Consider the following 25,775-nt stretch of genomic DNA (forward strand, 5'->3'; position numbering starts at 1 on the left):
CCTCCATTTTGAGTTTATTTATCTTTGACAAAGGAAGAATGACTGTACAATGGGAAGAAGACAAGGTCCTCAATAAATGGTGCTAGGAAAATTGGACAGCCGCATGCAAAAGTATTAAACTAGACCACTTTCTTATTCCCTTTATTTTATATAAGTGGTGTCATGTTATTTTTTAAAATATTTTATTTATTTATTCATGAGAGACACAGAGAGAAAGAGAGAGAGAGAGAGAGAGAGAGGCAGAGACACAGGCAGAGGGAGAAGCAGGCTCAATGCAGGGAGCCTGACCTGGGACTTGATCCCTGGTCTCCAGGATCATGCCCTGGGCTGAAGGTGGCGCTAAACCGCTGAGTCACCCGGGCTGCCCTAAATGGTGTCGTTTATATGTACTTTTTTGCACCCTGCTTTTCATTCCTTAAGAATGTATTTTAGACATCATTGCACCTCAGAACATTTAGATCTAACTCATTCTTTTTAACTGTTCCATAATCTTCTGTACTAAAAATGCATGTTAAAATTTATTAATTTCCCATCAGCGGCTATGTAGGTGTTACCGATCTTTTGCTATATCTAACTGTATTCTTTTCAATGCCCTTGAACACATTTCCTTGTGTATGAATATTTCTTTTAGATAGCTACCCAAAGTGAAATTGCTCTATTGATATATATATGTGCTATTAAAAATATTAGGTTTAGCATCAGATCAGAGTACTGTAGCGATTGGCATTCTCATCAGCAAGTGTGAGAGCAGCATCTACTCCTTCCCTTTACCAACGCTATACGTTATTCATCTTTTACCATTTTGCTAATTACAGAAATGCTCTGTCACTTAATTTGCATTTTCCAGATGATTTGGTAGGTTGAGCCTCTTTTAAGTTAGTTATGGACTAGTTTAAAAGTTGTTGACATATATTTAGCCTTGAATGAACTGCATCTTCACATATTTGGTGCTTTGTGTGATAACTTTGTTGCATGTTTGTTATTAATTTCTGAATATTCTTTATTATATTCTATTATTCATTCTTTGTTATGTAATTTGCAAATATATTTCTTTCTCTTCTGCTTGCTTTTGAACTTTGGTTAACTTTTTTCATAAAAAAAGTTTTCAAATTTTGAAAACACTATTGATTTGACCTCTTACAGGTAACCTGTCTTCCTTCTTGAAATATTTTTCACATTAATTTTCCTAAACAGTATACTTTCCTGGTTTGCCTCCTGACTCACCAGAAACTCTTTCTTATCTTTTATAGGCTCTTCCTTCTCTGTCTGGCCTCTAAATGTTAGAGTTCTTCAGAGCTTGGTTCTTCATACTCTTCTCAAATGACATTTTCACTTAATGTGATTTGACCATCGATAGCTTTAAATGCTGTCTTTGTGCCATCAATCTCTTTAATTAATGCCTCTAGATCATAGCTTTTCTTTAAGGTCCAGACCACAAAATCCAATTTGCTTCCTTGACAGTCTCACATAGGTGCCTCTTAGGAATCTCACATTTAATGTATCTTAAACAGAATTCTCTTATAAACCCCTCCCACCCACCTACTCCAAACTTCCAAGTCTTTTCTATCTCCATAAGTGGAACTGTCATCTACCATGTTACTAAATCTGGACACTTTCTGTGATTCTCAGGGAGAACTGCCATATAGGACTGAAAACTTAAAGCTTTAAAAAAGAAGAATCAATCAGCTGATACTGACAATATGGATTCAAGCTAAATAAATGGGAAATCCAACCACAGGCACAAAATGCAAATCACAGAAGTGTCAGATGATGCCTGAACATCCTGCTGCATGTTTAAAATGTGGAATTTGAGGGGTACCTGGCTGGCTCAGTCAGTAGAGTATGTTACACTTGATCTCGAGATTGTGAATTTGAGCCCCATTTTGGAGTTAGAGATTACTTAAAAACTAAATTAAATTAAATTTGGAATTTGATAAGTGAAACTTCATTTTCCTTATGCTAAGCATTCATTGACAAATTTATGTCATTTTATGTTATTATAATAATAATTATGATACCTAGCGTAATTCCAGAAAAATATGTATTTAAGAACTTTGAATGGATTATCGCGTTTAATTTTTACAGCAAAAATAGGTTGCTATTATAATTATCATGATTTTAATGATGACAAAACCAAGGTTTAAAGAGAATATTTAACTGGCCCAAGGTCAACAGTCTTCATGATTGTCTTCAGGTTAAATGAAAGATTAAAACACTCAAAACTGAAAATTATCTTGCCTTTAAAAAAAAAATCTTCCCTGGGAATCTATAATGTATAGACGACTTAGTCTGCTACCCAAGAATCACACTGGGGAGAGTCAGTTCATGACAACACTCTGAAACTACAGGGCCTTTTTCTTTTAAAGTCTTTGTGAGATAATAGAATTTTACTTTTCCAGGTTGAACTAAAAACAAGCCAGTCTGCCTTTGGAATAGTATGCCTTCCAGTCATGGTCCTATTCTTATACTCCTTTGACTTTTGCAACATTTTATTTTGTTTGGGTTTATTTATTTATTTATTTATGAGAGAGAGTGTGTGTAGGTATAGGAGCGGGGGAAGGGCAGAGGCAGGGGGAGAGAGGAATCTACAAGTTGACTCCCCTCTGAGCTTGGAGCCGGACACAGGGCTCGATCCCAAGACCATGAGATCATGACCTGAACCAAAACCGAAAGTTTGCCGCTTAACTGACTGAGCTTCCCAGGTGCCTCCCCCACCCTTTTTATTTTTATTTTTTTAAGATATTATTTATTTATTCATGAGAGACACAGAAAGAGAGAGAGAGGCAGAGACACAGGCAGAGGGAGAAGCAGGCTCCATGCAGGGAGCCTGACCTGGGACTTGATCCCTGGTCTCCAGGATCATGCCCTGGGCTGAAGGTGGCGCTAAACCGCTGAGTCACCCGGGCTGCCCTAAATGGTGTCGTTTATATGTACTTTTTTGCACCCTGCTTTTCATTCCTTAAGAATGTATTTTAGACATCATTGCACCTCAGAACATTTAGATCTAACTCATTCTTTTTAACTGTTCCATAATCTTCTGTACTAAAAATGCATGTTAAAATTTATTAATTTCCCATCAGCGGCTATGTAGGTGTTACCGATCTTTTGCTATATCTAACTGTATTCTTTTCAATGCCCTTGAACACATTTCCTTGTGTATGAATATTTCTTTTAGATAGCTACCCAAAGTGAAATTGCTCTATTGATATATATATGTGCTATTAAAAATATTAGGTTTAGCATCAGATCAGAGTACTGTAGCGATTGGCATTCTCATCAGCAAGTGTGAGAGCAGCATCTACTCCTTCCCTTTACCAACGCTATACGTTATTCATCTTTTACCATTTTGCTAATTACAGAAATGCTCTGTCACTTAATTTGCATTTTCCAGATGATTTGGTAGGTTGAGCCTCTTTTAAGTTAGTTATGGACTAGTTTAAAAGTTGTTGACATATATTTAGCCTTGAATGAACTGCATCTTCACATATTTGGTGCTTTGTGTGATAACTTTGTTGCATGTTTGTTATTAATTTCTGAATATTCTTTATTATATTCTATTATTCATTCTTTGTTATGTAATTTGCAAATATATTTCTTTCTCTTCTGCTTGCTTTTGAACTTTGGTTAACTTTTTTCATAAAAAAAGTTTTCAAATTTTGAAAACACTATTGATTTGACCTCTTACAGGTAACCTGTCTTCCTTCTTGAAATATTTTTCACATTAATTTTCCTAAACAGTATACTTTCCTGGTTTGCCTCCTGACTCACCAGAAACTCTTTCTTATCTTTTATAGGCTCTTCCTTCTCTGTCTGGCCTCTAAATGTTAGAGTTCTTCAGAGCTTGGTTCTTCATACTCTTCTCAAATGACATTTTCACTTAATGTGATTTGACCATCGATAGCTTTAAATGCTGTCTTTGTGCCATCAATCTCTTTAATTAATGCCTCTAGATCATAGCTTTTCTTTAAGGTCCAGACCACAAAATCCAATTTGCTTCCTTGACAGTCTCACATAGGTGCCTCTTAGGAATCTCACATTTAATGTATCTTAAACAGAATTCTCTTATAAACCCCTCCCACCCACCTACTCCAAACTTCCAAGTCTTTTCTATCTCCATAAGTGGAACTGTCATCTACCATGTTACTAAATCTGGACACTTTCTGTGATTCTCAGGGAGAACTGCCATATAGGACTGAAAACTTAAAGCTTTAAAAAAGAAGAATCAATCAGCTGATACTGACAATATGGATTCAAGCTAAATAAATGGGAAATCCAACCACAGGCACAAAATGCAAATCACAGAAGTGTCAGATGATGCCTGAACATCCTGCTGCATGTTTAAAATGTGGAATTTGAGGGGTACCTGGCTGGCTCAGTCAGTAGAGTATGTTACACTTGATCTCGAGATTGTGAATTTGAGCCCCATTTTGGAGTTAGAGATTACTTAAAAACTAAATTAAATTAAATTTGGAATTTGATAAGTGAAACTTCATTTTCCTTATGCTAAGCATTCATTGACAAATTTATGTCATTTTATGTTATTATAATAATAATTATGATACCTAGCGTAATTCCAGAAAAATATGTATTTAAGAACTTTGAATGGATTATCGCGTTTAATTTTTACAGCAAAAATAGGTTGCTATTATAATTATCATGATTTTAATGATGACAAAACCAAGGTTTAAAGAGAATATTTAACTGGCCCAAGGTCAACAGTCTTCATGATTGTCTTCAGGTTAAATGAAAGATTAAAACACTCAAAACTGAAAATTATCTTGCCTTTAAAAAAAAAATCTTCCCTGGGAATCTATAATGTATAGACGACTTAGTCTGCTACCCAAGAATCACACTGGGGAGAGTCAGTTCATGACAACACTCTGAAACTACAGGGCCTTTTTCTTTTAAAGTCTTTGTGAGATAATAGAATTTTACTTTTCCAGGTTGAACTAAAAACAAGCCAGTCTGCCTTTGGAATAGTATGCCTTCCAGTCATGGTCCTATTCTTATACTCCTTTGACTTTTGCAACATTTTATTTTGTTTGGGTTTATTTATTTATTTATTTATGAGAGAGAGTGTGTGTAGGTATAGGAGCGGGGGAAGGGCAGAGGCAGGGGGAGAGAGGAATCTACAAGTTGACTCCCCTCTGAGCTTGGAGCCGGACACAGGGCTCGATCCCAAGACCATGAGATCATGACCTGAACCAAAACCGAAAGTTTGCCGCTTAACTGACTGAGCTTCCCAGGTGCCTCCCCCACCCTTTTTATTTTTATTTTTTTAAGATATTATTTATTTATTCATGAGAGACACAGAAAGAGAGAGAGAGGCAGAGACACAGGCAGAGGGAGAAGCAGGCTCCATGCAGGGAGCCTGACCTGGGACTTGATCCCTGGTCTCCAGGATCATGCCCTGGGCTGAAGGTGGCGCTAAACCGCTGAGTCACCCGGGCTGCCCTAAATGGTGTCGTTTATATGTACTTTTTTGCACCCTGCTTTTCATTCCTTAAGAATGTATTTTAGACATCATTGCACCTCAGAACATTTAGATCTAACTCATTCTTTTTAACTGTTCCATAATCTTCTGTACTAAAAATGCATGTTAAAATTTATTAATTTCCCATCAGCGGCTATGTAGGTGTTACCGATCTTTTGCTATATCTAACTGTATTCTTTTCAATGCCCTTGAACACATTTCCTTGTGTATGAATATTTCTTTTAGATAGCTACCCAAAGTGAAATTGCTCTATTGATATATATATGTGCTATTAAAAATATTAGGTTTAGCATCAGATCAGAGTACTGTAGCGATTGGCATTCTCATCAGCAAGTGTGAGAGCAGCATCTACTCCTTCCCTTTACCAACGCTATACGTTATTCATCTTTTACCATTTTGCTAATTACAGAAATGCTCTGTCACTTAATTTGCATTTTCCAGATGATTTGGTAGGTTGAGCCTCTTTTAAGTTAGTTATGGACTAGTTTAAAAGTTGTTGACATATATTTAGCCTTGAATGAACTGCATCTTCACATATTTGGTGCTTTGTGTGATAACTTTGTTGCATGTTTGTTATTAATTTCTGAATATTCTTTATTATATTCTATTATTCATTCTTTGTTATGTAATTTGCAAATATATTTCTTTCTCTTCTGCTTGCTTTTGAACTTTGGTTAACTTTTTTCATAAAAAAAGTTTTCAAATTTTGAAAACACTATTGATTTGACCTCTTACAGGTAACCTGTCTTCCTTCTTGAAATATTTTTCACATTAATTTTCCTAAACAGTATACTTTCCTGGTTTGCCTCCTGACTCACCAGAAACTCTTTCTTATCTTTTATAGGCTCTTCCTTCTCTGTCTGGCCTCTAAATGTTAGAGTTCTTCAGAGCTTGGTTCTTCATACTCTTCTCAAATGACATTTTCACTTAATGTGATTTGACCATCGATAGCTTTAAATGCTGTCTTTGTGCCATCAATCTCTTTAATTAATGCCTCTAGATCATAGCTTTTCTTTAAGGTCCAGACCACAAAATCCAATTTGCTTCCTTGACAGTCTCACATAGGTGCCTCTTAGGAATCTCACATTTAATGTATCTTAAACAGAATTCTCTTATAAACCCCTCCCACCCACCTACTCCAAACTTCCAAGTCTTTTCTATCTCCATAAGTGGAACTGTCATCTACCATGTTACTAAATCTGGACACTTTCTGTGATTCTCAGGGAGAACTGCCATATAGGACTGAAAACTTAAAGCTTTAAAAAAGAAGAATCAATCAGCTGATACTGACAATATGGATTCAAGCTAAATAAATGGGAAATCCAACCACAGGCACAAAATGCAAATCACAGAAGTGTCAGATGATGCCTGAACATCCTGCTGCATGTTTAAAATGTGGAATTTGAGGGGTACCTGGCTGGCTCAGTCAGTAGAGTATGTTACACTTGATCTCGAGATTGTGAATTTGAGCCCCATTTTGGAGTTAGAGATTACTTAAAAACTAAATTAAATTAAATTTGGAATTTGATAAGTGAAACTTCATTTTCCTTATGCTAAGCATTCATTGACAAATTTATGTCATTTTATGTTATTATAATAATAATTATGATACCTAGCGTAATTCCAGAAAAATATGTATTTAAGAACTTTGAATGGATTATCGCGTTTAATTTTTACAGCAAAAATAGGTTGCTATTATAATTATCATGATTTTAATGATGACAAAACCAAGGTTTAAAGAGAATATTTAACTGGCCCAAGGTCAACAGTCTTCATGATTGTCTTCAGGTTAAATGAAAGATTAAAACACTCAAAACTGAAAATTATCTTGCCTTTAAAAAAAAAATCTTCCCTGGGAATCTATAATGTATAGACGACTTAGTCTGCTACCCAAGAATCACACTGGGGAGAGTCAGTTCATGACAACACTCTGAAACTACAGGGCCTTTTTCTTTTAAAGTCTTTGTGAGATAATAGAATTTTACTTTTCCAGGTTGAACTAAAAACAAGCCAGTCTGCCTTTGGAATAGTATGCCTTCCAGTCATGGTCCTATTCTTATACTCCTTTGACTTTTGCAACATTTTATTTTGTTTGGGTTTATTTATTTATTTATTTATGAGAGAGAGTGTGTGTAGGTATAGGAGCGGGGGAAGGGCAGAGGCAGGGGGAGAGAGGAATCTACAAGTTGACTCCCCTCTGAGCTTGGAGCCGGACACAGGGCTCGATCCCAAGACCATGAGATCATGACCTGAACCAAAACCGAAAGTTTGCCGCTTAACTGACTGAGCTTCCCAGGTGCCTCCCCCACCCTTTTTATTTTTATTTTTTTAAGATATTATTTATTTATTCATGAGAGACACAGAAAGAGAGAGAGAGGCAGAGACACAGGCAGAGGGAGAAGCAGGCTCCATGCAGGGAGCCTGACATGGGACTCAATCCCGGGACTCCAGGATCACACCCTGGGCCGAAGGCAGGTGCTAAACCGCTGAGCCACCCAGGGATCCCCCACCCCCACCCTTTTTAAAGATTTATTTGCAACATCTTATTACTGAACACACATATGGGCAGCCGAAGAAGTAAAATATCCTTTTGCCAGGCAGTCTTAGTAGACTTTGGCCACCCAGATTGAACAAACTATTGTAGATATAGCAGAGATGTCTGCAGTCATGTTTGGTTGTCTGTGAGATAAGCATCTTCTTTGGAATATCCAGCTCTTGATCAAAATAGAAATGAACATACCATTTGGTGGGCTGATGAAGTAGTTTGTCTAGATATATAAGTTACATAGCCTTTTAAAAATAGTTTCCAGGGACGCCTGGATGGCTTACCGGTTGAGCATCTGCCTTCTGCTCAGGGCATGTTCCTAGAATCTGGGATCGAGCCCTGCATCAGGCTCCTTGTGAGGAGCCTGCTTCTCCCTCTGCCTATGTCTCTGCCTCTCTCTCTCTCTCTCTCTCTCATAAATAAATAAAATCTTTAAAAAAAATAAATAATAAAAATAGCTTCCAAATATGGATTATTGTCATATATATGTTTCTTGGGGCAGTTTTAATTTGTATACACACATATATTAGAAGGAGGCATAATGCCAGCATGTGGGCAATGGATTCTAAGAGGTTCGTCCTGGGTGTGAACTGATTCTTAGCGGATTTGGAGCTAGCTTCTCTCTCCTTGTCACATCTTTTACCTGGCTCTGTAGTTATCTTCCCCATCCACTAATCTATTAGTCTTATAGAAGTCACCTTTCCCACTCTAGGAAACTCCCATCAGACATATTGGTGGAGAGGGCAAGAAATAAGCTAGTGAGAAGACAGTGGCTGCATTCCCACTCAAGTCAGGAACAAGATAAGGTTGCCTTGTCACCTGGGCTGTCCCACATTGCATACATAATCCAAATGACAGAGAGGAGAAACATGATGAAGTATAAAAATTAGGGGAAAAAAGAGCAAAACTGAGACTATTTATAAACAATATGATTTTTTAAACCAGGAAAATCCACGATAAACCATGAAAACTAAGACATTTCACAAGGGTGTCCAGATATCTAATAACTAACCCAACATTCAGTGACTCCTACATACTAGAAATTACCAGTTAGAATGTGGATTATGAAAAATACCATTATCCACAGAAGCAGCAACTAAAGTTACTATAAAAAAGTACAAAATGAAAATATAAGACCCATATTGAAGGGAACTTTAAAACTTTCCTGAAGGAGAAATCAGAGATATTGCTAGGGGTTCACTGTGGATAGCAGAAGAGAGGGCTAAAAAAATTCAAATTTTTCTTTGGAAGTTAAAATGAGTGAAAATATCAGTGAGGGTGACAAAACATGAGAGACACCTAACTCTGGGAAATGAACAAGGGGTAGTGGAAAGGGAGGTGGGCGGGGGGTTGGGGTGACTGGGTGATGGGCACTGAGGGGGGCACTTGGTAGGATGACCTGGGTGTTATGCTAAATGTTGGCAAATTGAACTCCAACAAAAAAATTTTTTTAAAGAAATAAAATCTTAATTAAAAAAAAAAAAAGAAGTTCAGGTTTGCAGACTCTGGAACTTGATTTATTAGCTTCTGAGATCTGAGTCACAATAACTGTGTAGCACCTAATGTACCAGGCACTGTGTATGAGGTAGTATGTAGAAAGATAAATGACAGTAGGAATCTCATGGAGCTCACAGCCTGAGGAAAGAGACCCATAAGCAAATAATTACAGCACATTAGACATTGCTGGGGTTATGTACAAGGTTTAATGGGAACTGATGGGATTGCTACCTAACCAACAGTTTCCTGATCATCACTGATGAGGGTCATCCAATCTGCTTGAATTCCTGCAATGAGAGAATCATACTACTTGAGGAGACTGCTCAATGGTTGGGCAATTCTAGAGTTTAGAAGGTCTTCCTCATATTGAGTTGAAACTTTCATCCCTATGACTTCTGCCTTCTGACCCTAGTTCTGCTTTGAGCAGGAGACAACCAAGCTATATCTTTCTGTATGCTTTAATTTTATGTCCCCTTGAGGCTTTTCTTCATTCTTCCATTACTCTCCATGCAATATTGTTAAAGGTTTGGAGAACACGATCATGTCCCCTTATTTATAACCTTTATTATTAGTTTTTTAAATTACTTTTTCTCTAAAATATGGTCAGTAGACCACTCAGTTAAGAGTCCCCTGGGAGCTTATTAAAAACACAGATTTCTGGACCCCATTCATGGAATTGGTGTGAGTTAGAGAAAAATGGCATTTTTGCCAGGATGATTCTTATGTGAGTTACATTTGTGAACCACAGATTCTGAGTCCAGTGGATCAGAATGGTCCAGTGTGTGCTGGCATTGATTGTGCTTCTGAATTACGACACTCTTATCACTCTAAAAAGAGTCTCTTAAAGGGTAATAGTTTTATGTGATTTAACTAGTAAAATTCCTTTGGAAGTTGCCTCAGCTCAGCCATTTTTCAAGCCAAGTGACTCTGGCCACTTGGGAGGTGAAGTGTGATAACAGAGGCTGTGACCACATAGTGTGACAGGAGATAGGGACAAGCTGTACTGATGGGATTTGGATTTCACTGGGGATTTGATTCTGGAGTTCTTTGTCCATTATTCTTGGAGAAATGTCAAAGATCTTGCCAGTGCTCTTCTCTGCTGAGTCTTTAGAGCCTAGGAAAGTGCCTGGCGCATTGTGAGACCTGACAAGTAGTAAAAGAACGCTTCCGTTCCTCTTCCCTTGGTCTGGCTTCTCCTCTGTTTAACTGTCTTTATGAAGATTAGCCCCAATGATCCAAGGCAGAGCAAGGATTTGAGGCACTGACAGTAACCTTAGAACAGATTTTTCTCTACATGAAATCCGCTGAGGATTCCAGTTTTGGCGTCTTGGGTAAATAATCCCTGCCCTGCCTGTCTCACTATCTCATTGTGAAAATCAAACGAAGTAATGGAGGTGAAATTGCTTTGCTAACTGCAAATCTCCATCCTCTGGGGGGAGATAATTACGTTATGAGAAAAGACTATTTATAAGTTAGGTAAATAGCTAAGATTGCATGCTTAGCAATGCAGAGATGGCACGCAGAGTTTAGCTTTGGGGATGGATTTCTCTGCTCTCAGGCCAGGCTTAGGTATAGAAAACCTGGTTCTCCAAGTTTAGACTTTGCCCAAACCTAGGACACTCACCCAGTTCCTCAGAAGGCTGAGAACTTCTGCAACCACTTCCCAAAGAACTTCCTGTCTGTCTAACTTGGCTCTTGGCTATTAGCCTCCATTACCCATCCTCAATCCCCCTGATAAACAGTTTTTTGTTACTTAAGGATCTCTAGAGCTGTGCTGTCCAATAGGGTAACCCTTAACCGTATACCAGGTATTCAGTAGCCACACATTAGAAGTAGAATATTTTCATTATTGTAAAAAGTTTCATTGGACAAAACAGCTCTAGAGCCTTCTCTCTGGAATGAGGTAGTATATGTTTTCTCTCAGACTTACTGTTATCAACCAAAGCTCAATAATACATAAGTCAATTCTAATGGATGTGCTATAGAAGTCTTTGACATTTCCACGCATAAGATTAGTATGTTCTGATTTAAATTTGGAATCAATAGAGAAAGAAAATATGAGGATAGAGAAAAATTGAAAGTGAGAAGGAGGCAAAGAGAAAGAGGGTCCCACAAAAATAGTAGGAGAAAAAATTCTTCTAGGCTATTGCTTTAGAAATAACAATTATAAGAATTTCTCATTGTATTTATTTTTTGTTGACTTGTTTATTGTCTATCTCTTCATGCAGACTGTCAATACACAAAAGCAGGTAACATGTCTATCTTATTCCCAAAAGTTCCTTCAGGGTAGAGAACATGGTTCAATTCATAGAGTTACTAGTTAAGTGGATGGACGGCTTATCAGACTCTATTGCTCACCTGGAATGTGTATACTCAAATAAGTTTTCAGCACTTTAAAAAATATTTATTAATTCCATAAACTGAACCATTTTTTTTTTTCACTGTGACATCACTTGCCAATTTTCAATGTCAACATACCAGAATTTCCCTTTTCAACATAGATTTTTCACACCATGGGTTGGAAGACTACCTGTGGATGAGACAATAATTTAAGTTTGATTTTACTTTGGATGCTTAGAGGTTTCTGCTAATGTTGGAAAGTTGTTTGACATTTGAAAGCTATTTTGTGGCCTTTACCTTGAACTTTGGAGGTTACAATTGGATTCAACATTTACCTCATGGTTTTGAGCCGATGCAAGACTTAATTAATCTGGGTGAATCAAAGATGGATGAGGATGACCTTGCCTTATGTCCCTCAGCCTCCTTCTGGGCTGGTGACATAATTTGCAGGCCCAACACAGAAAGCAAATGCAGGGCCCCTTGGTTAAAGGACAGGTAAAAACTTCCATCAGAAGTGTTAACTTATAAAGCCTTTTTCTTTCATCTGCAGTTTTTCTCTCAACTTGTCGTGGTGTATATTCTTTGCTATCCTCCAGGAGAAAAATAAAACATAATTTTAATTATTAGCAGAAACTTACCATTCATCTTTATATTTTGCAATGCCAGTGTTCAATGCAAATGAGAGCATTCTGCTAATATGGGATTACCGAAGTGACACAAATCACACAAATCGTATTTTGCAATTCAAGCATGCTTTTGTATTTTGTTTTTACCAGTGTACAAAACCAATGCAACTATTTTTACTTCACCTCTTGATAACACACACGTTCTAGTAACACTGCTTCCTTCTGCTTGCTGATTAGTGAGGAAGTGCTGAAAGGGAAAGGAGCCATGGTTGGCCATATCTTATCCTTCTTTCTGTGTTGGTGTTTTCAGCAGAAATGGTTGGCTAATAATCCAGGGGAGCAACCTGAGTGAGAAAAGACATGATAGGGTTGGGTCTTTTTTTTCTTTTTTGAGATTTTATTTATTTATTCATTAAGGACACACAGAGAGAGAAGCAGAGACACAGGCAGAGGGAGAAGCAGGCTCCCTGCAGGGAGCCCAATGCAGGACTCGATCCCAGGATCCTGGGGCCACGACCTGAGTTGAAGGCAGATGCTCAACCACTGAGCCAACCAGGTGTCCAATAATAGGGGTTTTTGGTTGTTCCTTCTTCTTAGCACAGCAGTGTCTTTGTTCTGCTTTTGACAAGTTTGGGTCCAGTAGAAACCATGGCCTCTGAGGGCTGTCTTCATTCCCAATGACTCAGTCATAGATGTGTTGATAAGCATGAGCACAGGATTCTGGTGGACCCACAATCTGTGAGAATTCAATAAGGCTCAGTGGTAAACACATTGTAGAAGTTGCTGAGAGACCATGGAAAAAGGGAAAATGCTTTCTATATATGTGCTCACCTTGTATTTGCTTGGAGTGTTACTAAAGAGATGCCCGGGTGGCTCAGCAGTTGAGCATCTGCCTTCAGCTCAGGGTGTGATCCTCAGGGTCCTGGAATCAAGTCCTGCACTAGGCTCCCAGTGGGGAGCCTCCTTCTCTCTCTGCCTATGTCTCTGCCTTTCTCTGTGTGTCTCTCAGGAATAAATAAATAAAATCTTAAAAACAAAAAAAGAATTTCAAGATGGTGATGAGCATTGAACCAAGATCTGGGTTTCTGTCTGCACTGGTCACAGGACCACGAAGCTGGCCTATCCCCAGTCCTTCCCAGTTACCACCTAAAGCAGCCTCTCAGGAAACATCGTTCTTGCTGAGATCACACCAGCAACTCGGGCAGAATAATAATCTCAGAAGAGCTTCCGTTGCCTTAAGTCTAGTAATCAAGTGGCGTAAGCTGCCCCCGGGATGCCCCCTCCTGGGTCAAAGTGCTGAGACAAAGCATAATTCCCTCCACTGAAACATTTTTCAAGGCAGAGTTCCCACCTGTGACTCAGAGGAAGGTGAACTTTGGTACAGAACCAAAAGCATAAGGGCTGAAGTGCTGCCATTTGACACACCTGGCTTGTAGTCCTGAGACTTGTCGTTTACTGTTGATAGAACCTTTCACATGTAACCCAGATATTTCTGGGTCCTAGTTCCTCGTCTGTAAAGTGGGAATACTATTAGAACCCATACCCTAGGGCTTTTGTTAAGGTGAAATATGATAATATACGTGCAGAGCTCAGTCCAGCTCTTGTTACATAGAAGGCGTTCAATGAACAGAAGCTGGTACGATTGCTGTTATTATAATTGTATATATAACATCATTCATATCTTGGTTAAACAAACTTCTCCAGTTATTTTCTCAGCTTCCTGATAAGCATTTCTTGAGAAATGAGTCAATAGAAATCTCTGTGTTCTAAACACTGCCCTCGAATAAGGAATGCAGAGCTCCCTCTGCGAGAAGAAAAACCAGAGATGAATTAAATTAAATTAATCACGCTGTTTATAAATAATTGTCCAAGCAACATGAGACAAGATTTGTTTCCTGGGTACATTGTGCCCTGTGCTGAACAGTTGGGGCTGTTATTTTGAATATGCCTCCTGGCTTTCGAATTACCTGTAGACATTTCTTTGACCCAAACTAAAACCATGTCCAACAAGTTGGGTACATTCTGTGTGTATTTGTTTTGCCTCCTTTGTTCTGCATGTGCACTTGTTGCTAGGGTGTTAGGGTTCTGTGTACCAGCCCTCTGGTATTGGTGCCCACAACAAAGGGAGCATGCATGCCACTCTGCAGGCCAGACAGACTCCCAAACCACACCCAGCTCCAGAGGTGCCTCAGGTGGTCCGGGGTCGTGATGGGAGGCAGTGTGTGTGCTGTTCTGACCCTTGACCCTGTATCACACTAGAGTCACTTCTGAGCTTTTGCCAGCGGAGCCTAGGTTCCACTTGTAGATTTTTTTTTTTTAAAGATTTTATTTATTTATTCATGAGAGACACACACACAGAGAGAGAGAGAGAGAGAGAGAGAGAGAGGCAGAGACACAGGCAGAGGGAGAAGCAGGCTCCATGCAGGGAGCCGGATGCAGGACAGTCCCGGGACTCCAGAATCATACACTGAGCCAAAGCAGACACTCAACTGCTGAGCCACCCAGGCGTCCCTCACTTGTAGAGATTCTATTTAATGGGGCCAGATGAAGACCAGAAAGGCATGTTTTAGGGGCTTTGATGTACAGCAGTATTGAGAATGGTTAGTATAGTGGAAAGAGCAGGAAGCCTATGTTGATCACTGAGCAGTCAACATTTTTCAGCATCAATAAAACAGGGAAGTTGTGGATAAGTGTGGGTGTGGGTGTAGCCCATTAGTTCTCAACGAGGCACAGTTTTATATACCAGGGGGATATTTGGCAATGTCTGAAAGCATTTTTGGTTCTACAATTGGTGAGTGCTACAGTCATCCAGTAGATATAGGCCAGGGTTGCTTCTAAGCATCCAACAATGCATGGGCAGCCCCCATCCCCCACCCCAACAAAGAATTGTCTGGCCCCAAATTTCAAAATAGTGCTAAGGTAGAGAAACCCTGCTTTAAGCGAATCCTCTGGGCTTTGCAACATAGAATCTCCTTACCACTGTCAGGGGACAGCAAGAGGAGTCTTTTTTCGGTGCCAGGAGGTATGGGTGTGCTTTTACCTGCCCACTTCAGCACAACCCCTGCACCATGTGGGTCCTCTTAATTCACATCCATTACCAAGACAAGACAGGTTAAAAAAAAAAGAAAAAGCCCATTGTTTTGTTTATAGAGGACGATTGATGTTATTTCTGGGAAGAAGGGCCCTGAATTTCTGAGGTTAGCGTGTGGCAGTCACCTTGCAGCTAAGCCCTTTCCAGCAGACAGGCTCTATGAGCTTGTTCTCTTACAACATGTACTTGGCAGGGACACAGCCCTCCCGATTTAGTCAGAGCAGCTGTTCAGGAAGGAATCGCCTCCAGAGCACACGAGATCCACCAGAAAACCATACTCCTTGTCAACGTGTGTTTGGGCCTTAGTGTAAGGCTGCAGGTCCCTGGACCACAGAGGTGATAAAACTCCATCTTATACTAGATGTCGACAAACCAGTGTGTCCAGAAGAGGGCAAAACCCATGACTTTCCTTGCAGAACTAATGACCTGCGAGGGACAATGTCAGGAACAAGGGTTGCTAAGCTAAGAGCATAAAGATTCAGGTCATAAGCGTTGCTTTTATTTATCTAAGGACTGTCCCAGGAAAAAGAGATTTGGCGTGTTCTGCAAGGTCCCAGGGGAAAGCAGTAGGGATGAAAGATTGAAGTTTTAAGAGTATGCATTTAAGCACGAAATGGAATGGACTGCCTTACTAGGATATTCCTAATACAGAGAATAAGTAGAATAAAATAGAAGGAGAAAATTGGATGACCTCCCAGTGACGAAGCGGTGATGGATATTGGTCACTGAAAGCATTGGCTGAATTAGCATGGCTGAGCAAGCCGTGGGATGTCTAAGGAGGCACCCTCAGACCCCTCCTTTGTAGTTGTGTGAGTTACAGAATCACAAGGAGTCCTCCCGCAGTGCAGTTAAACTCAAGAATGAGCAAAACCTACTTCAACCAGCATAATATCTCATTTGGTTGAAGCTGGAGACCTTCTGGAAAGATTGCCAATGGGTAGAAATGTGCCAGAGGTAATATTGTTAATTTCAGGGGCTGTTTTGTTTTGGTTTATGATTCCTCTGGCTGTCTCTGGATGGTAGGAAATTTAGACGTAACTAAGGAAGGAAATTCATCCCCAGGCTCTCTAGATGCTCAGTGCTTACTTACATAGCTGATTTGATGCCTGAGATTCCATTTGAGGAAAATACTGTCGTATCTACCCATCAGGATAATTTTCTATTGTTTGAGCCTTTAATATGAACACAATTACTATTTAAATATGTTCATAGAGAAGGGCCCCGAGGTTGGGTTTCAAGAGACATCCCCCTCAATCTGATCTTTATATTCTTCCTTTTTTACATAGAGATGTCAGGACCAGGACTTTAGGCTCTGGAAATAACAAGGCAGGATCCCAAGCTAGCAGGAACCAGCGTACCAGTAGAGCAGTTTAGTGTTATGGCTAAAAGCATAGGACCTGGTATTTGATGGACCTCAGTTTGACTTCAGGTCCTGCCACCTTGAAGCTGTGTGACCCTGGGCAAGTTGCTTGACCTCTCTATGCTTCAGTTTCTTCCTGTGCAAAATGGTTCTTGCCTCATAAGACTGTTATGAGGTTTGTGTAAGATCCTGTACACATGGATCCTGGAATACATAAATTATTGATAAACTGTGTTCTCAATATCATAATCATCTTTCCAGGCAAAAAGTCAGGAAGACAGGTTCATAGAAGGCTCCTACTGCTGGAAGACTTGTTCACTGTCATAATGGGTGGTGAAGGGAAATGGTTTGGTGCCCAAGTCACCATAATATCCTCCTGATAAGGGGCAGGATAGTTGCTGAGCAATAGGTTCAGAAGTACTTTGCCTGCAAGGACAGGGGAACTGTGGAGAAAGGAGGCATGCAGAAAGTTCTAGCTGCTGCTCTACTAGAAATGTGATGAAATTGTCTTCAAGCCCTGAGTGAGGAAACCCAGCGAAAGGCTTCTGGTTATAGAAACAAACAATTGTGTGCACTCTGGGTTATATTCAAGCAAAGAGCCAGGAACCTACTTTTCTCAAAAAGATTTCTGAATGTCTTTTCTTGTTTCTGTGCATATTTCAGGTTATTTTTAACAAGATTCTTAGAAACATTTCGCAGTTAGAATTGTTCTTGGAGAGCCTTTTATTCTCTAAGAAATTAGTGAATCTATATTTTGATAAACCTGACAAACAAATATATTTGGTGTCTGTTCCTGTTCCTTTACTCTTTCTAGACTTTTATTTCCTTTGCTGGCTGGTGTAGTGTAATTTGTTCCTCTCTTTGTGAATTAGCATTGCCTGCTTTAAGTTTCTGGCTTTGGGGAAAGGAGTATACATGTGTGTGTATCCATGTATATGTGTGCATATGTGGATACATATATATGGTAGCCATGTATAATAATTAGATGCTTCAGGAATAATTTGGTTTCCTGGTCCAGACATTCCCCCCTCCCCCATTCCTCCTCCTTCTTTCCCCTCCCTTCTTCTCCTCCTTCTATATCATCATCATTGTAACACCTACCATTTACTGACCACTGCTTTATATGCAGGGTATTGAACTAAGTGTATTACATGTGCCATCTTATTGAATCTTTAATATACTCTATGGAGCAGGTATTATTATTATTCTCATTTTACTGATGAAGAAACTGAGACTCAGAGAGATTAATTTGGCCAGTTCTTACAGCTGGTGAGGGTTAGGACCAGGGTTCTCACACATGTTCATCTGATTTCAAAGTCTTTGCTGTAAACCACTAAGCTATTAACTGCTAGTTAACTGCAAACTCTGAAAAAATATAGAACTTTTGGGTCTTAGACACGAGGAAGGCTTCAGAAGTGATCTGGTTACATATTCCAGCCAGGGCAGTGATCTCTCCTATAACTTTTCTGATAGCTGTCTATCTCCCCTCCTGAGGAGAGGCAGCTCATTATTATCCAAAGCAAGACATTCTATTGTTTGAACAGTCCTAATTGTTGCAGATTTTGGTCAAATTTTACTTGTCTATATCATAGCATTGTAAAAACTTAGAGTTTTATAGCTGGAAGTGATAACAGAGCTTGAGTATTCCAGCAGTTTTGAAACACATTTTTTTTTCAGGTGTGGAAATCTTTTGTTCAAATGGAATCTTAAAAATCTTAAAAATGAAATTTTATCACTGCTTTGATCAAGACAGATGCTCATATGGGCATGTGCATGTAAATGGCCTACAACCCCCTTCCTCCAGGGTCTCCTATGGCTACTCCATGGGGTTGTATGTTAGTCTTAGGAAGAGAATAACCTGAAGTAGACTGATGAACCCAGTATTTTACAGATAAGAAAATTGAGGTTCAAAGACTTAAGATGTTTGCTTAAGAGAAAGCTGCTATATCTGGAGAACTAAGATCTGAATCTGAGTCTCAGACCTCTTAGCCCATTCTCACTTATTCATACACATAGTGCCTTATTATTTTTTTTTTTTTTACATTTCTAATGTGGACCAGGCACTGTTTTTTCCATATTCTATGGGAGAGGCCTAGACAGGCAAGATCTTTGCCATTAAGGAGCTCACAGTCGAGATTTTGCCATTCCATTTCTTTTTTGATGGCTTGAGCCCTTGGAAACCACACACACGCACATGCACACACACACACATGCACACGCACACACACACACACACAATCTGACCATCCTGGGCAATGTCCCCTGCATTCAGTCCAGTTTGCCAATAACTTTCCAAAAGAATGGGCTCTAGAATTCAACTCAAAGCTATGCACACATTTGATAATTTTAGGGTGACCTTTTCTTGACAGTATTGCATATTATAATTTATTTTTTCTTTCTTTGATTTTCTTTTGAGACTATGTGTAAACTATAAACATGGAGAGATGATCTATTTCATGTGCATCATTCAAGAGAATGGAAAGGCCATTCAGGCAAGTAGGATTTTAAACTATGAATGTCAGCCAGTTTGAGTTGTAATAGAACAACTTTGAGCCACATAGTGGGATTGGCAGTGGACGAGGAGTGACGGGCATATAAAGCTTTTCTTGCCTGATCAAGTCTGTTGTCCAGCTCATTTCCCTCAATTCTTTCCCGACCTAACTCTCTGTGCAATGTGCATGCAGGACTGATCAGTCTTCCCCCAAATAAATAGTGAGTTCTCCTAGTCTGGATTGTTTCTACTGCCCTAAATGCTCTTTCTCGATTTCCTGCCTGGCATAAGTCTACTCATCCTTTAAGGCAGGGTTCCAACATGAGTTCTCTGAACTTCCCTGATCTCTGGGCCCTCAGTCTCTGAGCAATAACCAATCACTTCCCCCTCTGGGCTCCCTTACCACCTGCCTCTCCTTTTCTTGGAAGCTTAGTTCATCACAAAGGATCTTAGGTACTCTAATGCACCTGAGCATCTCTCCTCCCTTGGGCAGCTTGCCAAGAGTGGATCATTTTCTTACCTGCAGTGGCTGGGAGCAAGGGTCCCTGTCCAGTGAATATGCACTGGAGGTGCGTGCTGGTGTAGTGAGACACTCATTGGATTGCCCGATTGGGATCCTGGCTCTACTTGGAACACATGTTTGACTTAGAACAAGTTACTAGGACTTCATGCCACTCAACCAGAACCTGCAAATAATAAGACCTAGGTCAAAGGATTGTTGTGAAAATTATATCAGGTGATTCTATCATTTGTTTAGCACAATAAATGGCACATAATAAGTATTGGCTATTTTTCTTATGGGTCTGTACTTTTAAGGCATTTTCTTCTAGATATTTTTAGATCCAGTCATATTGAAACAGTTGAGCTGAAAAAGCAGGTGATCAGCCTCATTCCCCAAAGACTCAAAGTTCCAATCCTTTTATTTGTCATTGAGAAATGTGGTAGGCAATGGGGAAAAAAAAATCTCACCAGGAGAATGGTTTGACCTTAGTTATATGTGTATATTGAGAAGTAGCGTAAGAAGTGCATTAGGATTGGAACAAGCCATGCCCACTGAGTTGATCTTGAACTTTGGCATATTGAAACATGGACATATCTGAAGTTGGTGACAGAATTAAAACTGCTTTGGGAATACATTTGTCCAGGGGCCAAAAGGTAGGCATTTCAAACTGTGCAAACTCAGCTGGTTGGGTCTTTTCTACAAGTAGCACAAAATAGCAAGAAGAGTGCTGGCCTGTGATTTTAGAGCTTCCACCCTGTGGGTGTATTGCATTATGCCTTTGCTAAGACTCTGTGTTCTCTGCAATTCAGTTTTCTCATCTGTCTGATAGGAACTTTTGTCACTTGCCTACCACGTTCACAACTCCTAACATATCAGCATTCTACCCATACTATTATTTATTTAGTATTTACCTTTATTCATTTTTTTTACTATTTACCTTTAAATCCATTTTAATATTTACTATTTACCTTTAAATACATTTTTTTAAATGCTGCATTTTTTTTTCAGTAGACAGGATAGGGAAAGCAAGGCTTTAATTTTTTTTTTATTTATTTTTTAAGGCAGGAAAGGGCAAGGTGAGGAGGGGAGAGAGAATCTTAAGCAGGCTCCACACCCAGTGTGAAGCCCAATGTGGGGCTTCATCTCACTACCCCAAGACTGGACCTGAACTGAAATCAAGAGTCAGACACTTATTCGACCAAACCACCCAGGTGCCCCTAATACATTTTTAATCTAAATAAGTGTATTTGTAAAAACTAACAAACATATCATAACCTTGAACGCAAAATCATATAGAGTAGATTACTTTAAATATAAATGCAATGAAAACACATTATTATTTGTATATATTATTATTACTAAAATTTAACTTGATCCCATTGCTTGCCAAAGGCTCTGATTCTAAGGCCTGCTCTCCATTTGTTAGGTATTAGAAACTTGCTAATGCCAGGGTGGGGGCAACTAAGTCTTTTCTTTAAAATAAGCAGAATGAAAAAAAATAAGCAGAATGAGTGGAAGAAGTATCAGATACCCTTATTGTGATTCAAATTATTTAATGCTGTGCCCTTTGTTTGACGTATCACCTGTGGAACACATCCTATATTTGGGAAATACTGGATCTTCCAGAGTCCATATTCTATTCTGGTAGATAGTGAATGTAAAAACAAAGGAAGAAATTGACCTAGGGCATTGCCTTTTGAGTGATTGAACTTACTCGTAACTTAATACAAGTCTACATGCTCACTGTTTATAGACAATTCCATTAATTTTTGTCAGCGAATTACAGCCAAGCATTCTATGTTTTCATCACATAAAGAACACCTACAAAAATTGCTTTGTGTATCTCTTTACATTTTTAAATCCTCATATTTATGATTCATCATTACATCTTATTTCATCTTCAGTGTCACAAAAACCTATAACCATTCCCTCGTTCACTCTGCTAAAATACACTGTGTGCATTTCGGTGCTTCTACTCTGATTCCTTGTGGAGCATCATTGAGTGCTTCATCTTGTAGCTCTGGCTCTTCCCACCCACCTGTACTTCCTCTTTGCAGCCCTGTTAAGTCTCTGGCCTAAAGTGCTGCCTCAGGTGTGAGTATAATAACTGGATATACACTTGCTAGAAGAATCTTATACTCCTATAAGCACAGGAGTTACCTGAGAGCATTTTTTAAAAATGCAAGTGTCAAGGCACCTGGGTGGCTCAGTCGGTTGAACGTCTATCTGCCTTTGGTTCAGGTCATGATCCCAGGTCCTGGGATTCAGCCCCACATTGAGGGTGTCTGTTCAGCAGGGAGCCTGCTTGTCCCTCTCCCTCTACCCCTTCCCCCCACTCATGCTATTGCTCTCTCTCAAATACATAAATAAAATATCTTTTAAAAAATGCAGATGTATGCTGCCCCACCTGACCCCTGCCCTCTTACTCCTACTGACAGAGAGGTCAGGTGTGGATCCTGGGAATCTGAATTTATTGTTAAGTTCCCAAGATAATTCTGGCACACATAACCTCTAGACCACTTTGTGAATGATGACTTAGCTAGTGATTTTTCTCCTTTTGCCCTGTTCCTACTCTTTCCCTCTTCCTTCTCCTCACCCTTCTTCTTCTGGAACATAGGTAATTATAAGTCTATTTCATGAAGTGTTAATATTACACTTCACCACAAAACTCTTCCCTGGGACTTCCCTGGGACTCTTCCCTATGTTCCCCAGTGGACAGCATTCCTGGTTTGGGAGGCAGAGTGCCTGATTCATCGCAAAGGCCCCACCATCCGCATCAACCAATCTATGCCCCTACATTGACCTTCTTCCTCTTCTGAAATTGAAATAATATTCTTCCTTATGGAGGAATCTTAATCCTTAAAATCTTAATCTTTAAGATTGAACATGGAAAAAGATACAAAAATGTTTTGTAAATTGTAGAAGATTCTACTAAAACCATTAAAACAAGAAACTGTACTTGAAAAAGTCATGTGTTGAAATGTCGGAGGTTCTTTCTCAATGATGTTTTGCATCAGGGATTTTGAGCGGCTCTGCCAATGTTTCTGCTCAAGCATATGTTTGAGGAGAGACAGTTGTGGTCTCACTGCATTTTAAGTGGTGGCATCTCAGCTACCCTATCCTATCCTACCCAGATCCCTTTAACAGCTTTGCAATGTAATTTCACAGATTCAGAAATTGAGGTCTTTCAGATTCTTTAATACAAATCCAAAAATTACCCTCTCTGTGTTTGCAGCAAAACCTCTTCCCTCCCTACAGAATATAAAGTATCAGATACTAACAATAGAATATTAAAAGCCAAATTCAAGCAATTACCCACAGCTTTGGAGAACAGTCCCACACACAGCTGGTGCCCAATCAGAAGGTCTGTATCTGTCACCCACCATCTCTGCTACTCCTAGAATCAGAATGTCAGGGCTGCAGAGGATCTTCTAGATAATCCTCCTCCTCCCCATTTAGCAAGTGGGGAAAGTGAGGCACAAGGAAGAGAGTGAGTCATCAGAGGTTCCTGTGGATGAAAGCCAATATGGTGTTCTTTGCCGGGTCTCTGTGTTCTGGTTGCTATACCCTGCATGTTCACAGAGCCTGAATAGGAGTGGCGCAGACCTCCAACGGTGATTCTGTGGTCACCTCTATCTTTATTTGACACTCTGGCAGCATTGTATGAGAGAGCCAATGTAGCCTTTGGAAACACTCCTCAAAGAGCCTCCTTCACTCTCCCCACCTGCTCTGGAGCCTTTGCGTACCCCACTCTGTGGCTCTCACCAGCCCTCACCATCCTGCCTTGTTGCCCATCTTCTGTCTTCATTCTTTACTGTGTTTATTCACCCAACCTCTCTCTTTGACTATGTCCTCGGACTTTTCTCCTGCCTCTTTGCGGGGCTTTTTTCCTTTCCATCTTCATCTCCCCAGTTTCACATCACAGAAAATATATGTGCCACTTGGCAAATATTTTCTTTTAGTGAGTTTGGGAGGGAGGAGGGGTTCGCACCTTCATGAATATCCCAGTCACATTGTGCTTCAGTAAAAGGAGGAGCCGCATCACCCTGCAGGCTTCCCACAGGTGGAATAGACGTGAACCTCGGCACATACCTCTTTTACCTTGGAATGTGTCGCAGTGGGACAAGGAAATGCTAGAGACCTAGCCCCACCTGAACACAGGGCTTAGCTGTGGCAGTTCTCAAGACAATGAGTGACGATATATCAGGACAGTTAAAAGCACAGACTTTAGTATCAAAATTGACCTAAATGTAAGATCTGATCCTACTATTTTTCAACTGACTAAATCTGGGTAAATTATTTAACCTTTCTGAAATTCGGTTTCCTTGTCTGTTAAATGGTTGTAAAAGTCACAGTTAAGGCATATAACATAGCTTCATGTGTGGCCTGTTTTTATTATTGCTAATAATGGTAATAATAAGTATAATAATAAAGGGAATTTGGCCAATGGGAAATTAGAACCCCTTCCTTCCTTCCTATTCATTATTTTTTTCTTTTAATAGATATTTTCAATGAATGAGACATAAAAAATGGAGGGACGTATGTAAAGACTTGAGGCTGTGTCTTGAGTTATCTAGAGAGCTTATACTTGAAAATAGCATGGAAGAAGGAATCTATAGCCAAAGATGAATCAAAAGCTATGGTCAGAGCAAGTAGCAAACTCAGAAATAGTTAGATCTCGATATTTAGGTAAGAAATCTTGCATATTCTATTGCAATAAGAATAGTCTTCCAACCGGAAAGATGAGACTATTATAGGGAGAAGGTTGCTGTCCAAGATTCATGAAAAGCATTTAACTGTCTCTGAGCCAAGGTGTATTACCTCTCAGAGGATTAAAGGAACTGGTTGATAAGATCTCTGGCACTCTTTTGAGGGCAGGGGAAGTGAGGGCAGGCTGGAGACCAGTAAATATTACCCCAGTTCTTAAAAAAGACTAAAGCTGGATTCCAGAAACTGTAGACTCCTAGCTTGAAATAGGCCTTACCAAAATTCTAAGACAGCTATTACACAAATGATTTGTGAGCAAGAGTCAATATTGTTTCATTAAAAAACAATTCATGCCAACTAATTTCATTATCAGGATAGATTTATTGCATGGCAGAAACATTTCAGCAAAGCACTGGATAAAGCCTTCCACGGGTGGGTTTATTCTCAGGCACACTGAATGGTAGCTGTTTGCTGGGAAGGCAGTCTGCTTTAGCTCTGTCCTAATCTCTGTTGATTAGGTTTTGTTGTGGTTGTTGTTATTGTTTGTTTTGCTTGTTTTTATCTTGACCAAAAATTGAGAACCTAGCAGGCAGATGACACTAAGTCGAAAGATCTAGGTAGCAGTAAATTATCTGATCTGTGTGCTTATGAAACCCTTGAAGTCTAGTTTGAATGGGTGCTAAATGATCATATCTGGGATGTAGCAGTTGTTACGATTTAGAATGATCTCAATTAACTAAAATGATACCAAACCTATAAAATGAAATTTCTGTGAGACTAATGTAATGGCTTGTATTTTGGCATAAGTAAATAAAATAAAATAGGCTGCACCAATGTAATAAAGAGCCACAGGAATCGACAGCTGTTTGTGTCAAAGATACAAATTGGCAACAAACAAACTCCTGTAAGCCAATATTGCCATTGTCAGGAATGAATTTAGTGTTGACCATATTCATAGAAGTAAACCAAATTGATGATGAAATGTGCATGATACATACAAGTCAGGCTCATCGGGTAGATTTGTGCTCTTTCCAGGCTGTGTTACAAGAGATAATCACAATAAGATTGTTTTCAGAGGACAGTGATCATTATGGGCAATAATCCGGAAACCATGATATATAA

At 39.5% G+C, this 25,775-nt stretch overlaps 1 protein-coding gene across 5 annotated transcripts in view; it reads left to right on the forward strand.

Annotated features, from left to right (window-relative positions):
- The window catches only part of HTR4 (5-hydroxytryptamine receptor 4), a 178,445-nt gene that overhangs the window by 117,901 nt on the left and 34,769 nt on the right, over window positions 1-25,775 (forward strand). The window lies entirely within an intron of this gene.

This window comes from Canis lupus, chromosome 4 (genome assembly GCF_003254725.2).
Source record: "Canis lupus dingo isolate Sandy chromosome 4, ASM325472v2, whole genome shotgun sequence".
In the NCBI taxonomy this organism is placed as follows: Eukaryota; Metazoa; Chordata; class Mammalia; order Carnivora; family Canidae; genus Canis; species Canis lupus.